General features: G+C 50.5%; 1 protein-coding gene across 1 annotated transcript in view; it reads left to right on the top strand.

Annotated features, from left to right (window-relative positions):
* The first annotated feature begins 21,346 nt into the window (after nt 1-21,346).
* TRIM46 (tripartite motif containing 46) overlaps nt 21,347-21,492 on the top strand; it is a 131,595-nt gene continuing 131,449 nt past the window's right edge. Inside the window, exon 1 of the mRNA XM_077256016.1 lies at nt 21,347-21,393. The gene's annotated coding sequence lies outside the window, so the exon portion shown is untranslated. The remainder of the gene's footprint in view (nt 21,394-21,492) is intronic.

The following is a 21,492-nucleotide window of genomic DNA, read 5'->3' as shown; positions in this document are numbered from 1 at the left end:
GTCTATATGGGCGCCTAGCGGGCTGATCCCGCAGAAGAAGGCGTCTTTGTGTAGATTAGCGGATTGTGGTGTTGCATTGTTCACCACCTTTCCGCTCGAGTGTGACAGTTGTAAGATTAACTCCTTAACCGCCGAGGTTAGCTCCATTTCCTTTAAGTTAACACCATAACGTAACACTTCCTCGCTACCCTTGTAACACTCACCGCTGTGTGACTCTGGACGAGTGTACTCCGATCCTGGAGGAACCCCTGCAGATGTAGACGGGGTGATGTCGCAGGACGGGGAAACTCTGGCTCCCGCTACAGCGAGGGATTGGCCGATGTGCTGGCCGATGCCCTGCGTATCGTGCGTTGGAGACCGATTACAACCACATTGTGGCGGATTAGTGGCTCTGTCCTCGGCGCCTGCACGGTTGTTGTTGTTGTGGCTGGAAGCCGTGGGGGATTGTTCTTCCCGGCTGAAAGCCCTAGAGGGTGCGTGTGATTTTGAAGTCTTGTCCCTTGCCCGACGACTCCTATCCGGGCTCTGCGATACATCGGACCACTCAGATGTTGCAGATGACAGCCATTCTGAGGCCCGCGATCTGCGGCGGCTCCTATGGGAGCTGCGTCTACGTCGGTAACGGGAGGGGCGTTTAGAGGGGTAGCCCGAATGGCGACGGGAGTTATTGGAGGAAGATTGGGAGGACGTGCGGCGTCTACGCCTTCGTCCGCCCTTACTATGCGGTGTCGTGGGAGGGATTCTTTCGGTAGCCGGAAGGGGATCATTGGCCGTAGCCGGTACTGTAGTGCTACTTAGGAGGGGGGGCGGTAGGAGGCCACCGTATTCGGCCCCATTGTTGGTATGTAACCGGGCGGCAGCTATTAGATAATTTTTATTGGGCAAGTGGGCGCTGTGGGGTGGTATGAGTGTGTCCGTGTTTGGTGACGTTAACAAAACTTCACAGTAATTGTTGTTGTGCAGCTGTTGAGCGCCTTGATCGGTCCTTGCGGACCGAACAATGCGCTCCTCATCTGCCCTGTACCCTGTACTGCCCGACCCCTGATACCCCCGTGCAGGCACCAGTGCTGCGTCTGCCGGGGGTATGCTGGAGGTCGGGCCTGGTGGGGGATCTGCGCACTGATCGGTCAGATTTGACCGATCAGAGCGTTCTGGGGGCTGCATGGCATTGATGCCAGCCTCCCGATTACCCCCTGCGAGCGGCGAATGTGTGCCCGCAGGGAAGGTAATGGAGGACCGGCCCGCTTCGCCATTGCTGGTGAGTTCTCGTGACCGGAAGTCAGGGGCGGGGACCGGAAGTGCCCGGCCGGAGCCCCTGCAGAGCTCCCGGCCGCCGCCGAGAGAGCCGGAGGCCGCCGGCTGCTGCGAGGCGGCGAGGACGCCCCCTCCCCTACTTGGAGACGCTCCGGGGCGCGGGGTAAGCGGGCGGATCGCCTTCCCCCCGGCGCCGCCGGCAGCGACTCCTGATCGGTCAGGGAAAGGGGGGGTGCCGCGCAACGCCCGGCGCTGCCAGGATTAGCCCCACCAGCCCGGGACGGAGCAGCTGGCCGCACACCGCAACCCCCCGCCTCTGCAGGGGCCCGCGCAGACGCCGCCGCTGATGAGCTGCCACCCACCCTCCGACGGGTGCGACGCCCGGCCCCGCCCCGCCTCCTCCGTGCGGACCCCGGGCCCTCTGCGGCCGGGAGCCCCGAAGCCTGCAGCGGCGCCGAGATGGGCCACAGCATAACGTTCTGGGCCGCTCCAACCTCTGGCCCCCCGTGTGCTAAGGATGGTAGCGAAGGTGAGCCAGACCCGAGGGGACCCGGGGGTGACGGGGGTATGGAGGCCGGGCCTAGTGGACCCAGGGGCGAAGGGGCGCGCAAGGCCGGACCCAGGGGACCCGTGGGCGGGGGGGTGAGTGCGGACGGATCTGGGGGTGAAGGGGTGAGGAAGGATAGGTCGGGAGAGGGCCCAGAGAGGTGAGCCCTGACATCGGTAAGAACGGCCTGAAGCCAGTGCTCACCTCTCTGTTCCACTCCTTTCAGCAGGGCCTCGACCAGGGGGTCCGACATAGCTCCAGTGATGCAGGGACAATGCTTCCAGGTGTCCGCCGGGAGGAAAAGAGAAAGTTCCCGGCCGGACACCTGGATTTAACCCCTGTAGGAGTGGCCGTAGGACCCCTCCCCTCCAGTGCCCACTGGCCGGCCGGGGGTCTTCCAATTAGTGCATCACTAAGGGGGAGTGATGCCAGGGGGGATCTGGCACTGATAACCTTTCCGTGCTGCTCTATCTAGGTGCTCCCCAGTCAGAGACGCGCACCTTATACAGTACCGCGTCTGCCATACTTATTGTTATTGCACTCAACAAAACTGTATGTCTTTTTGCTAACTTGTATTGTTGTTTTCTTCCCAGTCCCAGAGTACTGTGTTTAACCAGGGGGGAGTGCAGCGCCCCAGAGTCCTGGTCGTTGCAGTACTGTGGCTCCGCCACTATGGGGAGCTATGGTGCGTCTGATGGCACTGAAGGAGTTCATCTGACCAGGTATCACAGACACCAATACATTTCACAGCTGGGCCTCCGGGGGGAGCTAAGGGTTCTATTCATTAGGCCACTCCCCACCATAGTGGGTAAACTGGGCGTCAGGCAGGAAGTTAGATCAGAAAGCTGACTGGGTTGGAACCAGGCAACACCTTGTGGCAGAGGGTGTTGTAGGGGAAGATACAGTAGGGTCTCTGTCAGGGGTGGGATCCTGACAGAGGCTTGGCAACTTGAACGAACGTAACGGGACCGCGCCTGCTCCGGGTAGCGGCGGTGCCCAAGGAAGGACTAGAAGCGAGATAGATTGTGCTGAGTGAGAAACGAGATCAAGCAAAAGGAGAAATACCGGTGGGGGTCGTGCTGTAAGACCGGAGCAACACCCTACTGAGGCGCACTACCGGTGGCCGGAACGCCGAGGGAGTATCATAACATTCAGCTTCAAGCAATACTCTAAACAGCGGCAGGACAGTCAGTCTAAGGCGGGCTGTCTAACTCAAATCACCTATGCAGTCTTGGGGGGCAACTTGTGGAGAGGGGCGACTCTAGGGTCCCGGAAGAGCTCCGAGCCTACCCGTCAAACGGGTGCCGTCCCAGCCAGAACAACAGGGAGGGACGGAGGATTAGCAGAACATCATCTAATCGAGTTGTGAGGGAACTTAAGAAACAGACACAACGTTTGTGGGGACTTTCCGTAAGCACAGCAGGGAGGGACCGCAACACATAGCGCTAGAAGGAAGGCACCGATTTCCACCTGTGAAGTGAACTCTGGAGGTGCCATCAGACCGGCCGAACTTGCGCAGCCTGGTGAACCGTATTCTGGACTGTGGACTCAGAGATCTTCAGTAAAGAGGTAAAGAGACTGCAACCTGGTGTCCTCGTTATTTACTACAGCTTCCCCATCTACATCATCCACTCCTAGTAATTCCCTGTGCGCCCCACGGCAGGGTCACGGACCGGGGCCTAGCCGCCGTGACAACCCCAGAGCAGAGACTCAGAGGCCCGGTATCGGGTACCCCTTGGCCCTGCGGCAGTGGGGGCGCTACAATACAGTGAAGGAGGAGGAGAGTGAGAGCATTAGTCCAGTGCAGGAAGAGAAGAATGAGAGCAGTAGTCCTGTGCAGGAGGAGGAGAGTGTGTGCAGTAGTCCTGTGCAGGAAGAGAAGAATGAGAGCAGTAATACTGTGCAGGAGGAGGAGAGTGTGTGCAGTAGTCCTGTGCAGGAAGAGAAGAATGAGAGCAGTAGTCCTGTGCAGGAGGAGGAGAGTGTGAGCAGTAATCCTGTGCAGAAAGAGAAGAATGAGAGCAGTAGTCCTGTGCAGGAGGAGGAGAGTGTGAGCAGTAATCCTGTGCAGGAAGAGAAGAATGAGAGCAGTAGTCCTGTGCAGGAGGAGGAGAGTGTGTGCAGTAGTCCTGTGCAGGAAGAGTAGAATGAGAGCAGTAATACTGTGCAGGAAGAGAAGAATGAGAGCAGTAGTCCTGTGCAGGAAGAGAAGAGTGAGAGCAGTAGTCCTGTGCAGGAAAAGAAGAATGAGAGCAGTAATACTGTGCAGGAGGAGGTGAGTGAGAGCAGTAGTCCTGTGCAGGAAGAGAAGAATGAGAGCAGTAATACTGTGCAGGAAGAGAAGAATGAGAGCAGTAGTCCTGTGCAGGAAGAGAAGAGTGAGAGCAGTAGTCCTGTGCAGGAAAAGAAGAATGAGAGCAGTAATACTGTGCAGGAGGAGGAGAGTGAGAGCAGTAGTCCTGTGCAGGAAGAGAAGAATGAGAGCAGTAGTCCTGTGCAGGAAGAGAAGGATGAGAGCAGTAATACTGTGCAGGAGGAGGAGAGTGAGAGCAGTAGTCCTGTGCAGGAAGAGAAGAATGAGAGCAGTAGTCCTGTGCAGGAGGAGGAGAGTGTGAGCAGTAGTCCTGTGCAGGAAGAGAAGAATGAGAGCAGTAATACTGTGCAGGAGGAGGAGAGTGTGTGCAGTAATCCTGTGCAGGAGGAGGAGAGTGAGAGCAGTAGTCCTGTGCAGGAAGAGAAGAATGAGAGCAGTAATACTGTGCAGGAGGAGGAGAGTGAGAGCAGTAATACTGTGCAGGAGGAGGAGAGTGTCTGCAGTAATCCTGTGCAGGAGGAGGAGAGTGAGAGCAGTAGTCCTGTGCAGGAAGAGAAGAATGAGAGCAGTAATACTGTGCAGGAGGAGGAGAGTGAGAACAGTAGTCCTGTGCAGGAAGAGAAGAATGAGAGCAGTAGTCCTGTGCAGGAGGAGGAGAGTGTGTGCAGTAGTCCTGTGCAGGAAGAGAAGAATGAGAGCAGTAATACTGTGCAGGAGGAGGAGAGTGTGTGCAGTAGTCCTGTGCAGGAAGAGAAGAATGAGAGCAGTAGTCCTGTGTTGGAAGAGAAGAATGAGAGCAGTAGTCCTGTGCAGGAAGAGAAGAATGAGAGCAGTAGTCCTGTGCAGGAAGAGAAGAATGAGAGCAGTAGTCCTGTGCAGGAAGAGAAGAATGAGAGCAGTAGTCCTGTGCAGGAAGAGAAGAATGAGAGCAGTAATCCTGTGCAGGAAGTGAAGAGTAAGAGCAGTAATCCTGTGCTGGAAGAGAAGAATGAGAGTAGTAGTCCTGTGCAGGAGGAGGAGAGTGTGAGCAGTAATGCTGTGCAGGAAGAGAAGAATGAGAGCAGTAGTCCTGTGCAGGAGTAGGAGAGTGAGAGCAGTAGTCCTGTGCAGGAAGAGAAGAATGAGAGCAGTAATACTGTGCAGGAGGAGGAGAGTGAGAGCAGTAATACTGTGCAGGAGGAGGAGAGTGTCTGCAGTAATCCTGTGCAGGAGGAGGAGAGTGAGAGCAGTAGTCCTGTGCAGGAGGAGGAGAGTGAGAGCAGTAGTCCTGTGCAGGAAGAGAAGAATGAGAGCAGTAATACTGTGCAGGAGGAGGAGAGTGAGAGCAGTAATACTGTGCAGGAGGAGGAGAGTGTCTGCAGTAATCCTGTGCAGGAGGAGGAGAGTGAGAGCAGTAGTCCTGTGCAGGAAGAGAAGAATGAGAGCAGTAATACTGTGCAGGAGGAGGAGAGTGAGAACAGTAGTCCTGTGCAGGAAGAGAAGAATGAGAGCAGTAGTCCTGTGCAGGAGGAGGAGAGTGTGTGCAGTAGTCCTGTGCAGGAAGAGAAGAATGAGAGCAGTAATACTGTGCAGGAGGAGGAGAGTGTGTGCAGTAGTCCTGTGCAGGAAGAGAAGAATGAGAGCAGTAGTCCTGTGTTGGAAGAGAAGAATGAGAGCAGTAGTCCTGTGCAGGAAGAGAAGAATGAGAGCAGTAGTCCTGTGCAGGAAGAGAAGAATGAGAGCAGTAGTCCTGTGCAGGAAGAGAAGAATGAGAGCAGTAGTCCTGTGCAGGAAGAGAAGAATGAGAGCAGTAATCCTGTGCAGGAAGTGAAGAGTAAGAGCAGTAATCCTGTGCTGGAAGAGAAGAATGAGAGTAGTAGTCCTGTGCAGGAGGAGGAGAGTGTGAGCAGTAATGCTGTGCAGGAAGAGAAGAATGAGAGCAGTAGTCCTGTGCAGGAGTAGGAGAGTGAGAGCAGTAGTCCTGTGCAGGAAGAGAAGAATGAGAGCAGTAATACTGTGCAGGAGGAGGAGAGTGTGTGCAGTAGTCCTGTGCAGGAAGAGAAGAATGAGAGCAGTAATACTGTGCAGGAAGAGAAGAATGAGAGCAGTAGTCCTGTGCAGGAAGAGAAGAATGAGAGCAGTAGTCCTGTGCAGGAGGAGGAGAGTGAGAGCAGTAGTCATGTGCAGGAAGAGTAGAATGAGAGCAGTAGTCCTGTGCAGGAGGAGGAGAGTGTGTGCAGTAGTCCTGTGCAGGAAGAGTAGAATTAGAGCAGTAGTCCTGTGCAGGAAGAGAAGAGTGAGAGCAGTAGTCCTGTGCAGGAAGCGAAGAATGAGAGCAGTAATACTGTGCAGGAGGAGGAGAGTGAGAGTAGTAGTCCTGTGCAGGAAGAGAAGAATGAGAGCAGTAGTCCTGTACAGGAAGAGAAGGATGAGAGCAGTAATACTGTGCAGGAGGAGGAGAGTGAGAGCAGTAGTCCTGTGCAGGAAGAGAAGAATGAGAGCAGTAGTCCTGTGGTGATCCCACCCCTGACAGGGACCCTACCGAATCTTCCCCTAGAACACCCTCTGCCACAAGGTGTTGCCTGGTTCCAACCCAGTCAGCGTTCTGTCTAACTTCCTGCCTAACCCCCAGTTTTACCAGACTGTGAGGAGTGGCCTAATGAATAGTACCCTTAGCTACCCCTGGAGGCCAGGCTGTGAAATGTATTGGTGTATGTGATACCTGGTCAGATGAACTCCTTCAGTGCCATCAGATGTACCATAGCCCCCCTTAGCGGTGGAGCCACAGTACTGCAACGACCAGGACTCTGGGGCGCTGCACTCCCCCCCGGTTAAATCCAGTACTCCTGGACTGGGAAGAAAACAACAATACATGTCAGCAAAAAGACATACAATTTTGAAGATGCAAGTACAAGTCAACTTTGTAACAGAGCTTCCCCTTATGGGAGGTGAGGACACTTGAACGTTACAAACATGGTTAAACACTTTTAAATAACTTTACTATAAATAACTTTTCTTACCCAACCGGGTATTCTACTGTGTGCAAATTCTGAACAATAATCCAACTTTGCCTTTAAGGACGTACTCGCTAAATCCACTAAAGACCTTCTTATATCACATATAAGGCTAATTAACTTTTATGCATTCTCCTACTTTACGTCTGCAGGACCGCCTGTCCTAACTGCTCCAGACCTACTGCCTCTCCTTTCTGTTACAGGACCGCTCCTTTCCGCCCGAGCCTACTGTCCTTCCACTACTATACACAGTATAGAACATATTTTTCTTTCAGTTCAAGATCACTGAGCCATCCCTATATGGCTCCTAAGAGGACTCACCACTAACCCCTACGGGTTCACTTCCTGTCCTCATTCTTCTATTAACATTATTGAACATTTCTTACAATCAACTAGTTGGTTACATTTAACTTTCACATATCAACATCATCAGTACTTTCTTTTCAAGACATTATTGCCATTCAACCATCTTAAGGCAACTGTTCATAAGTGCAGGATGTGAACATCCCCTTTAAGAGGGGACCAAGTCTCTATGAGGTAGTGCAACTTTTCAAGCTGCAAGTCCGTATGCAGCAAGGACTCCAGTGCAGGTTCCAAGAACCGTATCTTCGCAAAGAGTCCGTCTTTTATGTAAAACCAGTAGAGAGCACCTTTAAGAAGGTGCAAACTATATACAAGAAGTTTGTATCATGCATTGTTCATGACTCAGCAGTTCTGGATAACTTGTGCAATCGTAGAAAACAAGCAAAAACAATAGGGATCCCGGGTCAACAAAGGGATCCCTTTAAGAGTTAACCCTGGACGGGTTTTGGCAGCAAAGTAGTAGAGAAAAACAAGGAACTATTTACAATCATTAAAGCTTACTCATTACTCAGTTTCTGGCAGCCCCCACCGAGGCTTTACCTGGCAGGTGGCTTTCTGCGGCCCGGATAAGCTGGACTCCAAGTTTACTCCCGTGGCCAGGTGTACCCCGTGGGTTCGGGTCTTCTGCACGACCAGGTCATGCGCTGCGATGAGGGTCTGCGTGGGCCGATGGATGATGCTGGCGGCGGCGGCAGCAGCGGCTTCCGCGGCGAGCTCCTCCCCTTCGATTCGGGATACCGCCAGAACGGCGGTGCAGCGCTGCATATCCCGGGCCCACCAGCTGCTTCCCTTTAGGTGCCGGCGATATGTGACCACATCCCCCGGCTTCAGGAAGGACTTGGCGCCGTCTCCGCACAGGCAGGGCTGCATTTCATCCCGGGTGATGCGGACTCTCAGGGCGGTCCCAATCTCCTGCACGAAGCCCTTTCCTGTCTGGGGCAGGTAAACAATCACGACGCCCCACTTCGGCAGGGAGCCCTCCAGCAGCTCACCACGCGCCTCCCGCTCCACTTCTCGCTGGAACTCCGCAATCAGGTGATTCCTGTACTCTCCCCAAGGGAAGGGCCCCATGTCTGGCCCCCCCGGTTCTTTGGGAGCAGACGGCAGGAATGCTGGGGCGCCAGTGGCCGCAGCGGCGGCCGGGTCTGGTGCAGAGGTGATGCAGTCTCCCTGGGGGCCGCGGCACTCAGTACCCCTACCTGGGGTGACTCCTCCAGCATCACTCCTTTCCCCTGGGGGAGGCACACGGGCTGGGGACCGCGCAGGCAAAGGATGCCCCATCGACAGCTCCCACGGATCCAGATCCTCCAGCGGGGGCATATCAGAGTAATCCTCGGGTGACGGGGGTCGATGCGGGGCCATCCTCTTCTGCAGGCCTTCTCTAGTCTCCAGTCCCACCTCATCTCAGTCATAGTTTCGTTTCTTCGGTCTCCGCCCGCCATAGAAGATCAGGAGGCGGATCTCCCCTGTTGACAGGCCCGCCCTTAGGATGCAACAATATTTAGACTGGGCGGCCATTGTCTTTCGCGCTCTCCAGCTTGTCTACACCCACTCCACGCCCTTCTTCTTCTCCTGCGCTCTCCCCAGCGCTGTAATGGCGGCGGATTTTGGCGGCAAGTGGCACAGCACAGTCTTTGCAATAAGTCACAGTCCAAGTACAATAAATCACAGTTCCAAGGCACACATGACCTGATTCTTCAGGCTTAAGTAGATCCTGTTCGTGACGCCAAGTTGTACCGCCCCCACTGCCGCAGGGCCGAGGGGTACCCGGTACCGGGCCTCTGAGTCTCTGCTCTGGGGTTGTCACGGTGGCTAGACCCGGTCCGTGACCCTGCTGAGGGGCGTACAGCAATAGATGTGGATGGTGGTGGTGGTGGTGCGGTGCAGTAAATAACGAGGACACCAGGTTGCAGTCTCTTTACCTCTTTACTGAAGGCTTCTGGGTCCTCAGTCCGGAATACGGTTAACCGGGCTGCGTAAGTCCGGCCGGTCCGATGGCACCTCCAGAGTTCCCTTCGCAGGTGGAAATCTGTGCCTTCCTTCTAGCGCTTATGTGTTGTGGTCCTCCCCTGCTGTGCTTACGGGATAGTCCCCACAACTGTTGTGTCTGTTTCTCGTGTTCCCTCTCAACTCGATTCTGATGTTCTTCTTAATCTCGTCCCCCAGATCTTATGGTAGGACGCACCCGTATGACGGGAAGGCTCGGAGCTCTTCCGGGACCCTAGAGTCGCCCCTCTCCACAAGTTGCTCCCTATGTCTGCGTAGGTGATGTAGGTGAGACAGCCAGCCTATAGCTCTCTGCCCTGCCGTTGGTTTGAAGTAATGCTTAGAGCTCTGTACTTCCTCGGCGTTCCGGCCACCGGTTATTTACGCCTCAGTAGGATGTTGCCTCGGTCTAACAGCACGACTCCTACTGGTATTCTCCCTGTTGCGTTGATCTCGTTTCTCACTCAGCACAATAAATCTCGCTTCTTGTCCTTTCTTAGGGCACCGCCGCTATGAAGTGCAGGCGCGGTCCCGTAGCTTTCTCTCTGTTTGCCAGGCCTCTGTCAGGATCCCACCCCTGACAGGGACCCTACCGAATCTTCCCCTACAACACCCTCTGCCACAAGGTGTTGCCTGGTTCCAACCCAGTCAGCGTTCTCTCTAACTTCCTGCCTAACCCCCAGTTTTACCAGACTGTGAGGAGTGGCCTAATGAATAGTACCCTTAGCTCCCCCTGGAGGCCAGACTGTGAAATGTATTGGTGTCTGTGTTACCTGGTCAGATGAACTCCTTCAGTGCCATCAGACGTACCATAGCGATGGGTGGTTGGGGTGATGGGTGGTCTTCCTGCAGACGTTCTCCTGGGCAATGATGTGGGAGAGCTACGATGCCAATTCGTGGCTGCATGAAGCCACATGTAAGTTACGCTCTGCCTGTGTGTACTTAACCAGTGACCTGTAGATGTCCCTAGTACGTACACAAATTGGGAGGGGAAGGGATTGTCATGATATGTACTTTTGCCCTGTCCTGTATTTGAATAATATGCCATTTGATGTATGTAACTGTTCTCTGGTTTCTATTAGCTGTAATTTATGTATTTTCTTGTGCTGGGAGTTTACCTGTAACAACAATGTCTCCTTCCCCCAAAACTTGCAGCCCTAAGCTTTAATGTAATTAAGCTTTGTCAACTAGTGAAGGAATAGCCATTCTTCCTCACAGCAGGTGGCTAGTCAAATGTACATACTACGTAGACTAAGCGGAGCCGACCAGAATAGAATCTTCTGATGGACCCAACCATTGAATAGAAGGTGTGACCCCTACCCCCTTCATGGGCGGATCCCAGGAGCTCAGACAAGCCATTCTTATTTTTGAGATCAGATGTGAGTTGATCCTTGAAGGAGGAGTGGGGATTCTTAGCTGAGGCAAGACCCCATGTCCATCTGTGACTGCGGAAGCGAACGGGGCGAGACTTGAGCTGAGGACATATCTCGTCGTTCGTGAGATTGTTTTGGGATCCCTTGGACTCGTGTGGACTATTGTTTTGTTAGCTGGCACAAGGATTATCGGGAAGTGCCCCCGAACCGGTTCCGGTGGACTAATTGTGGACTCTGTAGATCTACCTGCATGTGTTGTTCCAGCGTTCTGGATAATAAATCTGTGGAATCATCCCTTGGCCTGTTGCCCCTTCTTGCTCTGCCGTACACCCCGTCACATACACGCCTGCGTAAGGCAAGATTGCCTTGTGCAGGCATGTACTACGGAGGACAGAGAATGAACTTCAATCCAATATTGCAGCCAGCATGCAGCCAGCGGGTAAGGAAAGGGTGAATCAAACACCCGAAAACCCCGCCCCTATGGCTGAAAATTGTTCCCTCCAAATTCAGGTGACAGAGTCCCTTTAAGGAGGAGAAGAGTGAGAACAGTAATCCTGTGTAGAAGAAGAGTGAGAGCCGTAGTCCTGTGCAGGAGGAGGGATAGTGTGAGTAGTCCTGTGCAGGAGGAGGAAGAATGAGAGCGGTAGTCCTGTGCAGGAGGAGGAAGTGTGGCACCCCAGGGTCCTGGTCGTCACAGTAACCTTGCTTTCCTCATGGGGAGAGTGATGTTACGTTTGTAAGCGATGAAGGATAACTCTTATTAGGTAACCGCCATTCACACATGTTCACACTCCAGGCCACAAGGGGGAGCTTGTGATCCTATTTGATAGGTGACTCCCCTATATATATTGTGGTTTGGAGGGAAAGGGAGATTAGATGATCAGAGAGACAGAAGAGAGCAGTCTATAGGACTGGAGGACCGTTCAGCCAGAAAGTACTGAAGCTCCTGGACAGAGATTATACCGACAGCAGAACATCGTTGAGTGAGCGTGCAGGAGAGCGAAGCACAGGGGAGAGATATCAGGGGAGACCAGCTAAGAGCAGGCTGCCTCCCTCCGAGTCGCAGATAACCGGTAGCCGGACCACCGAGGTTGTAAGGACTCTACAACTTACTTCAGAAACCGGCAGGACAGCTGAACTGCAAGTTACCTGTCTGCCTTAATACCCAGGAGACATGGTGACACCTATAGAGCCCGGGGCGTGCTAGAGTCCCTGTAAAAAGGCTCAAGTCACCAGTCATACAGGTTATGTCCTATCCTATATGGGGGACAGAGAGAACAACTGTGAGGACCTCATGTGAAGCCATAGGCAAACCTGTGTCCTCGTTCTTTACTGCGCCACTCACCATCTTCCATCTACACATCGGGAGCCCTGGGGACATACTTCACCTGTGGGAAGGTATACCATCTAGCTGCCATAACATCACCCCAGAGGACCCCTTAAAGCATCGTCGGTCCCCACTGACTGAATACCACAGGACCACAGGTGGCATCACGAACGTAAACTCTATTCACTAAATCCCTTTAAAGACTTTCCCCTTTTACATGGGCGCCCAGGGCCACGGACCGGGTTGCCACCGTGATATCTACCTGTGAATACCGGACCCGGTACCGAGTACCCAACGGCCCCGGCAGGCGACTCAGAAGAATGAGAGCAGTAGTCTTGTGCAGGAGGAGGAAGAGTGAGAGCAGTAATCCTGTGCAGGAGGAGTCGTGAGAGGAGTAGTCCTGTGCAGAAGGATTAGTGAGAGGAGTAGTCCTGTGCAGAAGGAGTCAGAGGAATAGTCCTGTGCAGAAGGATGAGTAAAATGAGTAGTCCTGTTCACGGGGAGGATACCTTTATCATCCCCACCACTCACACCAATTTGTCATGACCCGGGGTTGTTTGGTTGCCCCTGGTTCTTCCTGAAGGGGATTTATCTATATTCCACTTCCCTGTTCCGGTTTGGAACTTGCAGCTCTCTGGTGCCCCCCTTACCCTCAGGTCAGACACAGTATTGCTCCCACTCAGGCGGGAACAATAATTTTCAATGCCGCCGGTCGCCAGAAAGCCTCCCAAATGCACAGGACAAATTCAGCTGCTACCAGCTCTGATTTCTTAATTATTAACAGGTCCAGAGCCAACCCAGATTAGTAGCGGAATTCACTTCAGAGGACGTGACAGTTCTTTGTAGAGCAAGGAGTGACAAGCTAGTAATTTTATATTTTACTCCAAAAAGGTAGGCAGTGTTTACAGAGGTATAAAAATATATTATAAAGAAGACAAATATCATATGTACAGTACAATTACAAATAAAATGGGATTAAAGTTGAAAAGAACACTTACATTTCATTATGTCATCTTATTTCATGGCTGGCCGTCTGCTGTGGGGAAGGACGAGCATACAGTACAGTACAGACCAAAAGTTTGGACACACCTTCTCACTTAAAGATTTTTCTCTATTTTCATGACTATGGCATCAAAACTATGAATTAACACATGTGGAATTATATACTTAACAAAAATATGTGAAACAACGGAAAATACCGGATTACTCACCGGTAATGCTCTTTTATAGAGCCCACGACAGCACCCACTGAGAGAGGGGATCCGCCCCTGGGAACAGGAAACCTACAGAGAGATAAAAGGGGCGGCCCCCCCTCGCTCCTCAGTTGTTTTACAGAGAATAAGGAGGAACCGCCGCCAGGTTTTTTAGTTTAACAGGTTTAGTTATATATACATATTTACAACTTCATATCATCTTACTCTACTATATACATCTCCCTACAAGACACCACGTGCAACTAAATAAAGAAAAGGGAGGGAATCGAATGGGTGCTGTTGTGGGCTCTATAAAAGAGCATTACCGGTGAGTAATCCGGTATTTTCTATTCGCCACGACAGCACCCACTGAGAGATTTACAGAGATTATAGATTGGGTGGGTTAACTGAGCCGAGAACCGATACCCCAAAGGTTAGATCAGAAGCAGCAGATAGGTCTAGTCTATAGTGCTTATAGAAGGTATTAGGCGAAGACCAAGTTGCAGCCTTACATATAAGGTGTATTGGCACGTTCGCTCTTTCTGCCCAGGAAGTCGATACGGCCCTAGTGGAGTGTGCTCCGATATGCAGAGGAGGATCTCTTCCCTTAGATCTGTACGCCAAGATTATAGCATCCCGGATCCAGCGCGACAGTGTGCACTTTGTGACTCTGGATTCCTTGTTCTTCCCCTGGAAAGACACAAAGAGAGCCCTACTCTCCCTCCAGTCCCTAGTTCTTTCTATATAGGTTAGAATAGCTCTTTTAACGTCCAGGGTATGAAGCCTAGCTTCTTCTGGAGTCGAGTGGTTCTCATAAAAGGTAGGTAACAAGATCTCCTGAGACCTATGAAAACTAGTGGCTACCTTAGGGAGATAACATGGATCTGTTTTTAAAACTATTCTGTCAGAAGTCACTGAAAGGAATGGAGGATCTACTGATAAGGCATGGAGATCACTCACCCTTCTGGCAGATACTAATGCCACTAGTAATATCGTTTTTAATGAGACATGCTTCAGAGAGGCTGTCTGAAGAGGCTCAAAAGGGCTTTGTGTCAAAGCATCCAGGACTAACGTCAGATCCCACTGAGGAATCTGTGGTACCTTAATAGGTTTTGATCTCTCGCAAGCGGAAATAAACCTAGATATCCATCTATTGCCTGCAACATCAGAATTGAACAGAGCTCCTAGAGCCGAAATTTGGACTTTTAATGTGCTAACCGAGAGTCCCAAGTCCAGACCCTTCTGTAGAAATTCTAATATTGAGAATATAGGAACTTCCGAAGAGAGATGTGCAGTATGGAATTCAAGAAATTTCTTCCAAATCCTAACATAAATTCTGGTAGTGGAAGGCTTTCTACTCCTCATGAGGGTATTTATTAATCCTCTAGAAAATCCTCTAAGCTCTAGTAACTGCCTCTCAAATTCCAGACAGTCAAGTTCATTCCTTTTACTTGAGGATGTAGGAACGGCCCCTGAGATAGAAGGTCTTTGGTCTGAGGCAGAATCCAGGGGTCTGAAATTGACATCGCTCTGAGCCACGAAAACCATGGCCTCTTGGGCCAGAATGGGGCTATCAGTAGAACTCTTGCCCCTTCTTCCCTTATCTTTCTTATGACCACAGGCAGTAGATTCCATGGGGGGAATGCATAGGCTAGGTCGAATGCCCATGTTATATGGAGGGCATCGAATATGTCCGGATTGTCCTCTCTGCATAGAGAGGCGAACATCCTCACCTGACGATTTGCTCGTGTGGAGAACAAGTCTATCTGGGGTACACCCCATTTGGCTGTTATCAACCTGAACACTTCCCTGTTGAGCATCCATTCCCCCTGATGCAGAGTGTGGCGGCTGAGGAAGTCTGCACGAAGGTTGTCTATGCCTCTGATATGTACTGCCGACAAGGATAGTAGGTGACCTTCGGCTAGCTCCATGATGTCCGAAGCAACTCCCATAAGATTTTCTGACCGAGTACCTCCTTGACGGTTCAGATAGGCCACTGCGGTTGTGTTGTCGGAGAAGACCCTTGTGTGAGAGCCTCTCAGCTGAGGGAGAAAGTGGAGCAGGGAATAAAATATAGCTTTCAACTCTTTTACATTAGAGGAATTCTCAAGCTCTGCATAAGACCAGAGACCCTGGGCTACCTGATCCTGAAAGTGTGCCCCCCAGCCATCGGGACTAGCATCCGTGGTAATGTTAGTGGATGGAGTGATAACCCATAAAACTCCCTTAGATAGATTGTCCCAATCTAACCACCATGCAAGGGAGTGTACTACATCTGACGTTATAACGACTGTGTCATCCAGCCTTCCTTCCCTCCTAATGTCCTCTTGTAATACAAATTTCTGTAGCTGTCTAGTGTGGAATTGCGCCCATTGGACAGCGGGAAGACAGGAAGTCAGGGAACCTAATAAAGACATGGCATTCCTCAATGACATACTACGCTTACTGATGGCTATACTCACTTTATGTATTATGGTGGTCTTTTTCTCATCAGGAAGCCTACATATCTGGTCAACTGAGTCCAATAGGAGCCCCAGAAATTTCTGACATGTCACAGGCTGGAGCCTGGATTTTTCCCAGTTTATAATCCAGCCCAGTTTTTGCAAAGAAAAAACTACTTCCCCCAACCTCTTCTCACACTGTAGGGAATCTCTACCTACAATCAACAGGTCATCTAGATACGGAATTACTAGTGTGTCCCTTACTCGTAGGAAGGACATTACCTCTGATAGTAACTTGGTAAAAACCCTTGGAGCCATGGATAAACCAAATGGCATAGCCCGGTATTGTAGATGACAGACCTGCCCATCTATAACCACTGCTACTCGGAGAAATTGTTGGTGTAACTGGTGTATGGGGAGATGGTAGTAAGCATCCTTAAGATCCAATACTACCATGTAACAATTTGGAAACAAATTTTTAATAGCTGAACGAATAGATTCCATTTTAAATGTTCTGGGTTTTATAAAGGAATTTAATTTTCTCAGATTGATTATGGTTCTGAAAGAGCCATCGGGCTTAGAAATTAGAAATAGGGGGGAGTAGAAGCCCTTCCCTATCTGGGATGGTGGCACTTTTATTAATACGTGTTTGGATATGAGGGATTTAATTTCCGTTTCCAGGGCCTCCTGCTGAGGCCTAGATTTTAAGGATGTAAGAAGGAAGGAATCCGGAGGTGTTTGGATGAAGTCTAAAACGAGGCCTGAAGATACTAAATTGATGGCCCATGGATTGACCGTTATTTTCTTCCATTGCTCTGCAAACTGTAGAAGTCTAGCTCCCACTGGCAGAACCGGGTCAACGGAATTTATCCGCTGGCTTAAAGGGACGTTTATTGAACAAATTTCCTTTTTGTTTAAATTCTTTATTATTATTCCACCGGTCTTTATAGCCTCCCTTCTTGCCGAATGGTGGCTTCCTGAATGCCCTTCTGTAAGAAGGAATAAAGGGATTAGGGAACCCCTTCTTCCTTTCACCTGCCTTAGTGAGTATTTCATCTAATACTGTTCCGAAGAGGTACTCACCCTGACAGGGTATGGCACACAATTTGGACCTGGACTGGGCATCTCCTTTCCAGTTTTTTAGCCATAAGGCTCTACGAGCCGTGTTAGTAAGACTGGCCGTTCTGGCCGCTAGACGGAGTGAGTCAATAGAGGCATCAGAAATAAATGCCGCAGCCCCTTTAATTAAAGGAATAGCAGAGCGCAATTTTTCCCTGGATACCCCAGTTTTGATGTTTTGGTCCAGCTGGTCGAGCCAAACTAGCATAGACCTGCTAGTAGATGTGGCTGCAATTGCAGGTTTAAAGGCAGTTACACAGGCCTCCCATGACTTTTTAAGTATTGTGTCAGACTTCCTGTCCATAGGATCTGATAAGGAACCTGCATCTTCCACTGGCAGGGAGGAACGGCGGGAGGTGGATGCCACAGCCGCATCTACTTTAGGTACTTTGGACCAAGTGGTCAAGTCCTCATCATCAAAGGGGTACCGCCTTTTACACGAGACTGGCACAAACCCCTTTTGTCCTTTATTCCATTCCCGTTTAACCAGGTCCTTGATGGCCTGATTCACCGGAAATACATGGCCTTTCTTCTGTGAAAGACCAGCAAACATAGCGTCCTGAGGTTCTTTAGACTCTGCTACCCCCATAGTACCTCTCACTGACTTAATTAGATTATTTACACTGTCTGTAGGGAAACAGACGTAATCCTCGTCATCCGAGGAGCCCGACTTTTGAGAAACGTCTGAGCTGACCTCCCCACTTTCTGCTGACGTGTCTGCTGCAGGAGAAGGCGCCTTCCTGGTTCTTTTCCCAACATTCACCGCCGGACTACCTCCCAAGGACTGAAGTTCTTCCCTTATCATGAGACGAATCTCCTTCATCCTGACCGAACTCTCCTGCTGCAAGGTGTAATCTATGCAACTCTGACATAATTTCTTAATATAGGAGTCCGGCAGGGGCTCATTACACATCGCACACTGCTTGTGCCTAGATTTCTCCGTCCGCTTACCCTATAAGATAGAAGTAGGAGAAACTACCATTAGCCCCCATAAAGCCAGCTACGCATTCACCCAGGAGTAAGGTTAAATACCGTCTGCCGGGTTGTACGATCAGCTTTCGGTGCAGAGCGGCCTGACTTTTTCACCGATTTTTCAGCGGAGTCACTCCTCTTTGAGTGTCCACTGCCCTTTTGGGCATCACCACTAGGCAGGATTAAATCCTCCAGTGGGCGCTCGATATCCTCCTGGGACGACATGTTGCGCAACCAGGAGAGCTCTAAACTGCCTTATATAGCACCGCCTGTGCCTCACATCTGAGAAAACACTCCCCCTCTTTTTTTTTTTTTGTACCTGATCAATAGAGGAGATTAGCGATTAGCCCAGGTGTGTGGCCCGCAGTCTCCTTCTCCAGCCGCAGATGCTTGAAGTAATTACCGGCAACCGCAATGGCGCCTATAGATGAGCCCTGGCCGACCTCGCGACCCCGGAAGTTCAACCAAGCATTTCCGGGACGCCGATGCTACTGCGCATGCGCCGGCGTCTCTGCTACACGCTGGAAGACGCGCCGGTAAGCGCTGCACCTGCAGCCATGCTGCAATTCAATACCTCCATTCCGGAGGGAGCAGGACATCGGGGAGACGCCAGCACACAGCGGCTCCACCAGGAGTATATCGTCTTACCTGCCCAGGACCCCCGGGCTGGACGAGGTAGGTGCCGCTCCGCATCATCGGTGGCCTCATACAACAGTGTCCCAGCAGGGAGACTGTTGACAGCATCAGCAGATGAGGGGTCCACAGGATCATCCCCCCGTCTCTGTTTACCCGCTCTGGAGCCCCTGCCGCTCAGCAGAGTCGTACAGGCGGCAGTCCAGGCGGGTTTTCCTCTTGATAGCAACTCCATAGAATCTTCTCTGTGGATTCCCGTCTAGGAACAGGAAACCAACTGAGGAGCGAGGGGGGGCCGCCCCTTTTATCTCTCTGTAGGTTTCCTGTTCCCAGGGGCGGATCCCCTCTCTCAGTGGGTGCTGTCGTGGCGAATAGAAAATATGTCTTATATTCTAGGTTCTTCAAAGTAGCCACCGTTTGCTTTGATGACTGCTTTGCACACTCTTGGCATTCTCTTGATGAGATTCAAGAGGTAGTCACCGGAAATGGTCTTCTAACAATCTTGAAGGAGTTCCTAGAGATGCTTAGCACTTGTTGGCCCTTTTGCCTTCACTCTATGGTACAGCTCACGCCAAACCATCTCGATTGGGTTCAGGTCTGGTGACTGTGGAGGCCAGGTCATCTGGCGTAGCACCCCATCACTCTCCTTCTTGGTCAAATAGCCCTTACACAGCCTGGAGGTGTGTTTGGGGTCACTGTCCTGTTGAAAAGTAAATGATGGTCCAACTAAACGCAAACCAGATGGAATAGCATGCCGCTGCAAGATGCTGTGGTAGCCATGCTGGTTCAGTATGCCTTCGAATTTGAATAAATCCCCTAACAGTGTCACCAGCAAAGCACCATCACACCTCCTCCTCCATGCTTCACGGTGGGAACCAGGCATGTAGAGTCCATCCGTTCACCTTTTCTGCGTCGCAGAAAGACACGGTGGTTGGAACCAAAGATCTCAAATTTGGACTCATCAGACCAAAGCACAGATTTCCACTGGTCTAATGTCCATTCGTTGTGTTCTTTAGCCCAAACAAGTCTCTTCTGCTTGTTCCCTGTCCTTAGCAGTGGTTTCCTAGCAGCTATTTTACCACGAAGGCCTGCTGCACAAAGTCTCCTCTTAACAGTTGTTGTAGAGATGTGTCTGCTGCTAGAACTCTGTGTGGCATTGAACTGGTCTCTAAACTGAGCTGCTGTTAACCTGCGATTTCTGAGGCTGGTGACTCCGAAACTTATCTTCAAAAGCAAAGGTGACTCTTGGTCTTCCTTTCCTGGGGCGGTCCTCATGTGAGCCAGTTTCTTTGTTGCGCTTGATGGTTTTTGCCACTGCACTTGGGGAAACCTTCAAAGTTTTCCCAATTTTTCGAACTGACTGACCCTCGTTTCTTAAAGTAATGATGGCCACTCGTTTTTCTGTACTTAGCTGCTTTTTTATTGCCATAATACAAATTCTAACAGTCTATTCAGTAGGACGATCAGCTGTGTATCCACCAGACTTCTGCACAACACAACTGATGGTCCCACCCCCATTTAAAAGGCAAGAAATCCCACTTATTAAACCTGACAGGGCACACCTGTGAAGTGAAATCCATTCAAGGTATCTACCTCTTGAAGCTTATCAAGAGAATGCCAAGAGTGCAAAGCAGTCATCAAAGCATGAAGAACCTAGAATATGAGATATAATTTCAGATGTTTCACACTTTTTTGTTAAGTATATAATTCCACATGTGTTAATTCATAGTTTTGATGCCTTCAGTGTGAATGTACAATTTCATAAATTAATCCCATAATCCGAAAGAAGAAAAAAGATTTAATGTAGGCAAGGCATTAGCACTTCGATTATTGATGCATAATTAAATTACCTATTTGAGGTATGAAGTGACACGTTAAGAAACAGTAATAAAAAGAAAGCTTTATTAACATATAGTTTTAAAAGATTTACAATTTTTTAATAAAAAGACAGGATAATGTAGGGGAAGGACCTCCAAAATACAAACAGGGGGTGACCCACAAATTCCCAGTTATGATGTATAGTTATAGATTGAATATACGTATGACGTATTAAAGTGCTTTGATCAGTAACCCTATGAAGTAAAGAGGAAAGTAAAGACCAGTCTATGTGGATGGACGGAATCAGCGTCTCTTTAGAAATACCACATAGCGGTCTGATGATTTAAATAAGGGTATACCTGAATAATAAGCGGATGGTAATATATCTGTGCACCCAGCTAAATCTAGTACATCAGAAAAAAATAATGAAAAATGGCTCTAAATAGATTTGGAATAGTAATGGAGAGAGATGGTATTTGCTAATAGCATGAATTGCTGTGCATAGAAGGAGCGTAATGCTAGGACCATGAAAAGAATTGGCCGCTAGGTGGCGGTATAATAAAAGAAATGTATTCCTAGGTGAGACAGCCTCGCAAGAGGACGGAGGAAAACACAAATGAAACCACGGCCAAAGTGAGTATTTTACCTGATGGTAGACGAGAGTGGGTGCAGATAAACTGGGAAGTCCGGTCACCTCCTGTGCCCGACGAGCGCCGTTTCGCCTTTCGGCTTCTTCCAAATCAGGAGGGGCAATGGGGTCTAGGATTTTGAATGGGTTTATATGTCCAGAAAGCCGGGTGTGACGTATAGCAGAGGGCGGGGTTAAACAGCTGGGTAAATGTGAATTGGGGAGGCTATCCGGATGTTGCTATGGACGCGTTACTAACACCGCATAGAGACATTAGAAAGAGGGAACCAAAAGAGGAGGGGTGAGGGGTCAGATGGTGACGTGCATGAGAGTGAGGGGGCGTGCACTGGAATTGTTGTGAATGCATTACTAGACCCTGCATGTGAACTTGCCAAGTGACGTACAGCAAAGGGGCCAGATCGGAGTTGTACTGTGAGTGCAGAATAAGGGGGTGTCCGAAGTTGTCATGGACGCATTGTTGTCGCCGCATAGGGGCGTCATAAGTGGCGTATATGGTGAGGGGCGGGTTTA

This window comes from Ranitomeya variabilis, chromosome 1, assembly GCF_051348905.1.
Source record: "Ranitomeya variabilis isolate aRanVar5 chromosome 1, aRanVar5.hap1, whole genome shotgun sequence".
Lineage (NCBI taxonomy): Eukaryota > Metazoa > Chordata > Amphibia > Anura > Dendrobatidae > Ranitomeya > Ranitomeya variabilis.
Note: the sequence above shows the minus strand (reverse complement) of the source record. Positions and strands in the feature narration are given on the sequence as shown.